Raw genomic sequence first — 9,934 nt, forward strand, 5'->3', positions numbered from 1 at the left:
ACCCATCCCTAAGTAACAGTGAGCCTTTATAACCCCCGTCATGGCGTGGTGGAGCAGTGGTTAGTGCTGCCATGAAACGAGGTCCCAGTTTCAAACCCCACACGGCGTCTGCGTGTCCCATTTGGCTGCAGGTGTGTCATAGACTAACGCCTGTCTCCATCTTTGAAACGCTCCTTTAGGGCCGTTGTTCTCTTTTTCTCCAAAGGTTTCAGATTTACTATTAAACTGGCACCATTATAAGCATGGTGAAGCCACAGGACATATTCAGCCAATCAGACGCCGCCATCGCTGTGAAATCAGCGTCAAACAACCATCAGGTAAACTGGAGGAGCAAAACGCTCCGACCACTTCATGTTATGATTTTCTTCTTTTGGATATACTTCACCTCGCTTCAGTTAGGAAAACCAACAATTCAACCCAGCCCACACACACACGCATGCACGCACACACAAACACACACACACACAGGCTGCATATGAATATTTACTGTAGTAATTTAGGTTAAAGCAGCTACTGGGCCTGAAGTCACTGTAGGGTTTAACAGCACTATAGGAAACTGTGTGTGTGCGTTTGTGTGTGCGTGTGCGCCTGTGCTATCTGTTAGCTGGCAGCACTTTCAGATCATTAACATAATGATTATGATAAGAAAGAGAAAGCGTTAAAATCTTAATAAAATATTTATTCTGCCTTCCTCTCATCTCACCGTCGGCACACACAGACACACACACACACACACACTTGTATTAAAGGAGGAGTTGGGTTCTTACTTATGAGTGTAGATATGAATGTCATATTCAGCTGTCAGAAAACATGAAATATAAAAACGAGTCCCATGGCTCCGGCTACACCTGAATGCGGCTCAGGTAGGACAGTCAGAGTGCGGCGCTCATCGATCGTTGTTACAGAATTATTGATTTATTAGAATCTTTTTCTGTTTGCTGTAAAAACCAAGCAGTCAGTCTGAGGGTCTGCACGCGCTCAGTGAGCACCAACAGATGAGCTTAAAGTCGCGCTGAGCAGGCAGGAAGCATCTTAACACACACACACACACACGGACACACACACACATCGTCTTCAAACAATAATCCTGTGAATATGATCAGGGATTTGGGGCACAGCACTAATCAGACTGACATCTCTGGACACGGATTAAACACACACACACACCCTCTCTCCATGCAGTGTGTGTGTGTGTGTGTGTGTGTGTGTGTGTGTGTGTGTGTGTAATCTCCTGAAGACATGCTGACTCTTCTTTATAATCTGATGTCGTAGAAATAATTTCATTAATCTGACAAACAGCAAGTCGGAGCAGGAGGCCGGAGTGCGTGCAGCTCACAGCGGGTGTATCTGGACTTTGAGCTCCATCAGCTCCACGCTTTCCTTAAACAAACACCTGTCGCTTATTTACGTAGGTACACGTTCTCGCCCCCGTCAGCTCCATCAGCTCCGTCAGTGGCCTTCTGCTGCCTGCCTGACCCACAGACATGTTTCCCTGTGAGAGCTGTGAGAAGTTTTATAAGCTGAACCCACCCATAAGCAGCTAACGCCCACTCTGACAGCAGGGTCACATGACTCCTCCAGGCGCCACACACGTCTGAATCAGGGAAACCGGAACAGGAACCAGAACCAGAACCAGATGTGAAAAAGTCACTCATAAAATCAATACCCTGATCTGGCTTACAAGCCGAGAGGCCCCTCCCCTCCCTGAGCCTGGTTCTGCTGGAGGTTTCTTTGGGTTAAGAGGGAGTTCTTCCTTCCTACTGTCGCCAAAGCGCGGCTGGTGGTCTAATCGTTGGGGTTTCTCAGGATCACCGCAGGGCCTCAACCCTACAGGTACATGGTGATCTGAGCCAGGATTCACAGGCTGTGGGTGAGTGGGTTTACTGTCACCATGGCAAGATGTTAGGTAAACAGGTAACATTAGAGCATGGGAGGGGTGGGGTCTTTGAGGAGCGTTTCAGTTTTGTGGTTTGGCCTTCAAGCTGCTTAAATTCAGATGTGAGTGTGTTTGAGCTGCAAACCATGGCCTCAACTTCACTCTGTCCCACGCTGTGTGTGTGTCTGTGTGTGTGCATCAGGCAAAACTCCCTTTATCTCCTCCCTTTTCATCCTCACGTCTGTGATTCCAGAAAACAGGATTTTCTCCTGGATCTTCACTTTCTCGTTATCCGCTGGTGTTGGTGACGTGACCTCGACCGGCGCCTCGAGCATTAGAGACCTCGCTGTCCTGCGGAGAGTTCGGGGACCGGAGAAGATGCGGATCTCGGAGACAGAGCTTAGCGCTGACACCGGCCTCCTTCTCCGCAGCGTTGATCTCATCTCACACATTAAACAAAGAGAGTTTTAATCCGGCTCCTTTAATCCCCGCTGGGTTTGCAGACACAGCGTCTGAAGGCGGCGTGTTAATCTGGGGAGTGGGGGGCACAGCGGCATCTTGGCCCGCCAGGGCAGCTTTAATCCAGCGCAAACACACAAAAAGTGGTGCCTCTGCTGCCGCTGATACTTAGATGTGGATTTACAGGGAGATTAAAGCCAACAAAGATTTTTTAAAAGACTCGAACACAAACAGGAAGCTGCAGGCGGGAGATGAGGAGCAGATTCATTTATTTATTACAAAACACGAACTCTGAGCGGAATGCACAGGACACAACACAACAGCACAAAACATTCTGCACATCCTCCGTGTCCTTCACAGCCAATCACTGACGGCCAGCTCAGGGACAGGACAGGGAGCTGGGCGGGTTGCAAAGCAGCAGGCAGAGGCTGAAGAGGCCAGAACACCTTTGCCTCCTGTCTGCACTCACATGATCAACAACCGTGCAGACAGTTCACTAAAAAGCTTTTTCACTTCGACGCATTTCTGACTGTAATCTGGAGATACAATCAAACACATCACAAACTTACCGAACTTTAAACACGCGCCGAGTCTGACTGATTGAATTGTTCCAGTGCAGTATGGTTGGGCGATATGTAAAAATGTTCCAACCAACAATCGTAAGTCCAATAGTCAACAATGGGCGATATATTCGTGCATGACTTTTTATGAGTGGAGCCATGCAATCATTGGACTATTTGTGCGTTTACAACACAGAAAAAGGCCAAACATGGACGAACTAATTTGGGATTTCTTTGGCTTTAAACCGGATGAAAGAGGTAAACCTAAGAATGTAACCAAAGCTTGTGCAGACATACAGCAAAGGACTGAAGTACTCTCAGGACTGAGGACACTCTGAGGACGGGGCATTTTCTTGCAGATAAAAGAGGGTGCAGTTACAACTATTATTTCTGTTGACTGCTTCTATTAGCTCCATCATTACGAGCAAACGTACTCATGGGCAAATAAAGAAAGAAATCACCCTTGTAAACACGAGGGCGATTTATTTGTCCAATCGCCCGACCCTGAAGTGAAAACTGAAAACCTGGAGAAGCTGCGTCTCTAAAGTTTCCTCCAGAGGAAGCAGCTGGTTTGTACTTCCTGGTATCCACAGATCGATCGATTAGTAATCAGACGTGCCCAGTTTGATCTTTGTGAGCTCAGAGAAGCTTTTCTGCTGCCGGCTCACAAACTGAGACGCTCGTTTAGTTGCAGAAAGGTTGGAGCGCTGTCGCCTGTTAGCCGACAGTTGTGACGGCGTGCTCGGTTTTTACCTGCTCAGGTAGAACCATCAAACACGGAGCCACAGCCCTCATCGCTCAGGGAACTCCATCGCCACACACAGCTCATTATTTCAATCAGTGCAGAGGTGAAGATCTGAGAGAGCGCACACACACAGTCACTGAGCGGCTCACTACACTAACACTATTAAAGGTGACTGTACAGCAGCTAAAAGCCTCAATTGGCTTAAGAAGCACCCTGATAACACACACACACACACACACACACACACAGAACTAGGGGTTTCTCATGGCTTGCTGTCTGGAGCACTTTTCAGTTTCTGCATGAAGACACAGTTTCCCTTCATCAGCGCTGAACATCTGACTCAAGTACACGAGATACTTTTATGCTACTACTGTTTACATTTCAGAATCAGAATCAGAAAGGGTTTTATTGCCAAATGTTGAGCAGGCTTACAACATTAGGAAATTGCTGCGGTGCTTCAGTGCAAACATACTGTCATAAATTACGCTTAAATAGACATGAAAATAAAAATAAGAATAAAAATTTAAGTACTAAGTAGATTGATATATACATGATATATACATGATATATACATGAGTGCAGGTGGTGATCAGTGCCAAACATGGAATGATGCAGTGAACACAGCGTAGGGTCATGTGTTAGTGGTGGGGACAGTCATACGGTTATTGTTCGTGTGTCCGACAGCAGAGGGGAAGAAACTGTTCTTATGGCGAGAGGTTCTGGTGCGAATGGACCGGAGCCTCCTGCCTGAGGGGAGCAGGTCAAACAGACTGTGTCCAGGGTGAGAACGGTCAGCTGTGAGCCGAGCTGTACGCCCCAGTGTCCTGGAGGCGTACAGGTCCTGCAGAGATGGGAGTCTGCAGCCAATCACCTTCTCAGCAGAGCACACAACACGCTGCAGTCTCTGTTTACTGTATATACCAGGTCCTGTTATACAGCTGCTACTGTTAAACAGCAGATAATCTATCAGGTACTTTTGTAACAAACGTAGCAGGCTTTGATCAATCGCATACAAAGATGCATGTGTAGCGTTACACAGCCACCATTCACAGAAACGGTCAGCTGATGGCGCCGTGACGGTTGGTGTGAGCGCAGCATCGTAACATCGTGACCGGAGCTAGCTGCATACTTTTACATTACTAAGAGGTCGTTTCCTCTGATCATGTGATCACATGACCCAACCTGAACACAAGAATGAAATCCACTGCATGATTTTTAAACATACAAATAAACCGTCAGACACACAGTCAATGCTGATCACATGACAGGAAGGACGGACTGTGATTGGTCAGACGGAGCTGCCTTTGAGAAACAAAGAAGAAGAAGAGGAAGGAAGTGAAGGTCTCAGAGGTGTGAGGAGAGATAATTAACTCACTGAGGACCCTCGACACACACACACACACACACCTGAGTGCGCAGTGTGAGGTTAATCTGTGAGCTTCATTAAAACCCTGACGAGACAGAACAAAGAGCTGACTTCATCTGAACACACACAGAAACTCACACACTCAGGAGGAAAGGCTAAAGTCCTGAATCAGCGACAGTCCTGAACCTGGACACACCGGGAGTGTGTGTGTGTGTGTGTGTGTGTGTGTGTGTGTTGCTGAGTTAACAGTAGCTCTCTAATTACAGCCCGTCTCTGAGTCCAGGTGTCTCTGTGCACCTTCCACCACACTCACTCCCACATGTTTTCACTCCATGAGAACCACAGCCTACATTACCCACAGTGCACCTGGACAGACTGCTGTGAATTACCCGTAATGGACAAAAGTACTGCTTTTAAAAGGTTCAAAGACTCAAAGATCATCAGAGTGGAGGCCACAGGAGGCTGCTTTGCAGTCAGAGACTTTTAATTTGGAAATCTCAGGACAAAGGCTCATTAACAGGATGCTAAAGAACAAAAAACAACAACACAAACTCCCACCTGAACCCAACCACCGGGCATGCTCATTAGCTGCGCTCCATCTCCGCCGTTATCAGGGCATGGCGGCCATCTTAGACTCAAACCACAGAGAGTTTCATTCACACACACACACACACACACACACACACACACACACACACACACACACACACACACACACACACACACACCCTGCAGCTGTCCATATGTGCAGCAGAGAGGGGCGGACAGGAGGAGAAATCAAACGCACCCTCAGGCTGCAGACAGAAGCTCCTGGTCTCCTGCAGTTTGACTCCTGAAGCTGACTCCACAGTCTTCTTCTGGACTTCCGTCCTGATCATCCCCGACTCCACCTGCTTCCATCCAGCAGTCACGGAAACCTAAACTCTGAGATTCTGGGCGCCGCGTTATCGTTCGTTATTCGTTGTTGTTCTGCTGCTTTTACTGCAGTGAAGGATGTGAACACTTCCTGACATCTCCAGATGTTTCTGAGCCATCAGCAGAACTACAGGCAACATGTCTGCCCTCAGGGAAGACTTCTCAGGTTTTTCCCAGTAATGGGAACCAAATCCCAGAGTTAGACCATTAAAGACCAGAGAATCAATGAGCTGTACAAGCTCTAGAAACATTCATGAAACCTCCACAAGATGGATCCGCACACTGCTGCCCAACAGCAGTCAAACAGCAGCACCGCCCACAGCGACTTGTTAAAAAGGATTTATACATCAGATATAAAGTCGTGCTGATTCAGCTGGAACTTGATTCTTTGTCCTGAAGAACTCCTGATGAGCGTTACAGTATGGGACTGATGGACACGCCCACTGACAGCAGAAGAACCGCCCCAAAACGTTGGTTCTGTTCACCTGGACGTCTTCAGTGGGAGGATCAGTCATCGACAGGTGACTCCTTCGGTTTCAGCTGACTGCAGGTTTCAGTCTTATGAACAGCAGCAGCACTGACTGCACACAGGCTGTGAGGTCAGTTTATGATCAAAGACCTCTGATCAATGAGTCTTGTTCACAGAGAGGTGGGAATGGCTGCAATCACAGCATTGTGAGATGGTGACAGATGGACCCTTAGGCCCCTCCTCCATTCAGATATGGTCTTTCCCTTTTCACGTAAATGGCCTCCTTGACTCCACCCTCAAACCAGCGTTCCTCACATCCTCATCCTTGAAAGTGTCCCACGCTGTGTCCACTGGCCTGTAGGTGTAAACAGACTGCAGAGTCCTGGCCTGACGAGGTGGCTCTTCTGTGTTGTACCATCCTCTTCGCCAGAGGTTGTTTGGTTTCCCCGATTATAAATCCTGCCAATCCTCCTGCACTTAACAGCGCTGTGGAGAGCATCCTCACACAGAACATGACATCGTGGTTTGGGAACAGCTGTGTGAAGGACCAAAAAGCTCTCCAGAGAGTGATCCGTACAGCAGAACGCTGCTGCAGGATTGCTCTCCCCCCGCTTCAGGACACCTACACCAGGAGATGCCGGACTAGAGCAGAACAGATACTGAAGGACCCGTCCCATCCAGGCAACAAACTGTTCCAACTTCTGCAATCTGGTAGAAGGTTCCGCATCTTCCGGGCAAGGACAGAGAGACTCAAGAGGAGCTTCTATCCCCAAGCCATCCGTGCCCTAAACACACACACCCGCCCTCTCACATCATCTATAATTGACTGAGACAGGACTCTTCCAGACACTCTAAACCAAGGCACAATGTACATTTCAATTCCTTTAATTTTAAATATGTTTATATTGTCTATCCTGTAAAATAGTCAGATATCTATTCATATTAATGTACAGAATTCACCTGCTTGCTGCTACTACTGCACATTCACCCAGTGTATATACTATATGTGTATATATATATATATATACAGTGGGGCAAAAAAGTATTTAGTCAGCCACCGATTGTGCAAGTTCCCCCACCTAAAATGATGACAGAGGTCAGTAATTTGCACCAGAGGTACACTTCAACTGTGAGAGACAGAATGTGAAAAAAAAATCCATGAATCCACATGGTAGGATTTGTAAAGAATTTATTGGTAAATCAGGGTGGAAAATAAGTATTTGGTCAATAACAAAAATACAACTCAATACTTTGTAACATAACCTTTGTTGGCAATAACAGAGGTCAAACGTTTACTATAGGTCTTTACCAGGTTTGCACACACAGTAGCTGGTATTTTGGCCCATTCCTCCATGCAGATCTTCTCGAGAGCAGTGATGTTTTGGGGCTGTCGCCGAGCAACACGGACTTTCAACTCCCGCCACAGATTTTCTATGGGGTTGAGGTCTGGAGACTGGCTAGGCCACTCCAGGACTTTCAAATGATTCTTACGGAGCCACTCCTTTGTTGCCCGGGCGGTGTGTTTTGGATCATTGTCATGTTGGAAGACCCAGCCTCGTTTCATCTTCAAAGTTCTCACTGATGGAAGGAGGTTTTGGCTCAAAATCTCACGATACATGGCCCCATTCATTCTGTCCTTAACACGGATCAGTCGTCCTGTCCCCTTGGCAGAAAAACAGCCCCATAGCATGATGTTTCCACCCCCATGCTTCACAGTAGGTATGGTGTTCTTGGGATGCAACTCAGTATTCTTCTTCCTCCAAACACGACGAGTTGAGTTTATACCAAAAAGTTCTACTTTGGTTTCATCTGACCACATGACATTCTCCCAATCCTCTGCTGTATCATCCATGTGCTCTCTGGCAAACTTCAGACGGGCCTGGACATGCACTGGCTTCAGCAGCGGAACACGTCTGGCACTGCGGGATTTGATTCCCTGCCGTTGTAGTGTGTTACTGATGGTGACCTTTGTTACTTTGGTCCCAGCTCTCTGCAGGTCATTCACCAGGTCCCCCCGTGTGGTTCTGGGATCTTTGCTCACCGTTCTCATGATCATTTTGACCCCACGGGATGAGATCTTGCGTGGAGCCCCAGATCGAGGGAGATTATCAGTGGTCTTGTATGTCTTCCATTTTCTGATGATTGCTCCCACAGTTGATTTTTTCACACCAAGCTGCTTGCCTATTGTAGATTCACTCTTCCCAGTCTGGTGCAGGTCTACAATACTTTTCCTGGTGTCCTTCGAAAGCTCTTTGGTCTTGGCCATGGCGGAGTTTGGAGTCTGACTGTTTGAGGCTGTGGACAGGTGTCTTTTATACAGATGAGTTCAAACAGGTGCCATTCATACAGGTAACGAGTGGGGGACAGAAAAGCGTCTTACAGAAGACGTTACAGGTCTGTGAGAGCCAGAGATTTTCCTTGTTTGAGGTGACCAAATACTTATTTTCCACCCTAATTTACGAATAAATTCTTTACAAATCCTACCATGTGGATTCATGGATTTTTTTTTTCACATTCTGTCTCTCACAGTTGAAGTGTACCTCTGGTGCAAATTACTGACCTCTGTCATCATTTTAAGTGGGGGAACTTGCACAATCGGTGGCTGACTAAATACTTTTTTGCCCCACTGTATGTATATATATATATATATATATATATATATATATATATATATATATATATATATATATATAATGTTTTTCCTCTACACCCCCCCCCCCCCCCCCCCCAATTATTTTGCACATGTCGAGGAGCGTGTCAGGCTACATTTCACTGTGTGTTATACTTGTATAACTATGCATGTGACAAATAAAGAACCTTGAACCTTGAACCACTATGTTACTCTGTTTGTGTCGGGGGACCCGATCCTTGGGGTGGACCAGTTTTTGGTGCAGCGTTTAAAAGCGACCAAGACGCAGTGTTGAATCCAATCCGAGTGCAGATCTGATGTTGAGGGGAGAGGCGTCGACATGGCGATCAAATCTGCTCTGAACAGCTTTTGTTTTTAAAAACGAAGAAGTAAACTTTAATAAAGGAGAGACCGTCTGCTCACTGTTGCCCCCATCAGCTGAGCACAGGCACAACAGCTGACTGAAAACAACCTCACCTTCATCATCCTCACATCCACAGGCTGTACTACTGCAGTACAAGTACACACATCCACAACATGTCTGCGGCTCACTGCAGAGCCTGGGTGTTACCAGAGACATGAAAAGCCTCGAGAACACAACCAGACTGTTAATCAATAATCATGGTATTGATTTATCGATGTGGCCGTGCCGACACGCGCTCTCATGGAGCTGTTTCTCTGGGCTTTGGTTCAAACGAGTCTTTGAATGCAACAGTCAGAGCAGCGACGCCGACATCAGGAAACGGGACCGAACGCACAAACATGTCGTTTTTATTGAGAGACGGGCAATCGATCAATAACAGCCTGACCTTAAATCAGACAGTCCCACCGCGGCACATATTCTCTGTTCTACTGTCCTCTACTGTCCTGCTTCTACTGGACTCTATTTTCAATTCTACTCTGCTGCAACATGAT

At 47.0% G+C, this 9,934-nt stretch overlaps 1 protein-coding gene across 9 annotated transcripts in view; it reads right to left on the reverse strand.

Moving 5' to 3' along the window:
- LOC146662832 (receptor-type tyrosine-protein phosphatase mu-like) overlaps positions 1-9,934 on the reverse strand; it is a 224,043-nt gene that overhangs the window by 212,994 nt on the left and 1,115 nt on the right. The window lies entirely within an intron of this gene.

Source organism: Rhamphochromis longiceps, linkage group LG9, assembly GCF_057381845.1.
Source record: "Rhamphochromis longiceps isolate RC_006_pf linkage group LG9, R_longiceps_female_GT1.1, whole genome shotgun sequence".
NCBI lineage: Eukaryota > Metazoa > Chordata > Actinopteri > Cichliformes > Cichlidae > Rhamphochromis > Rhamphochromis longiceps.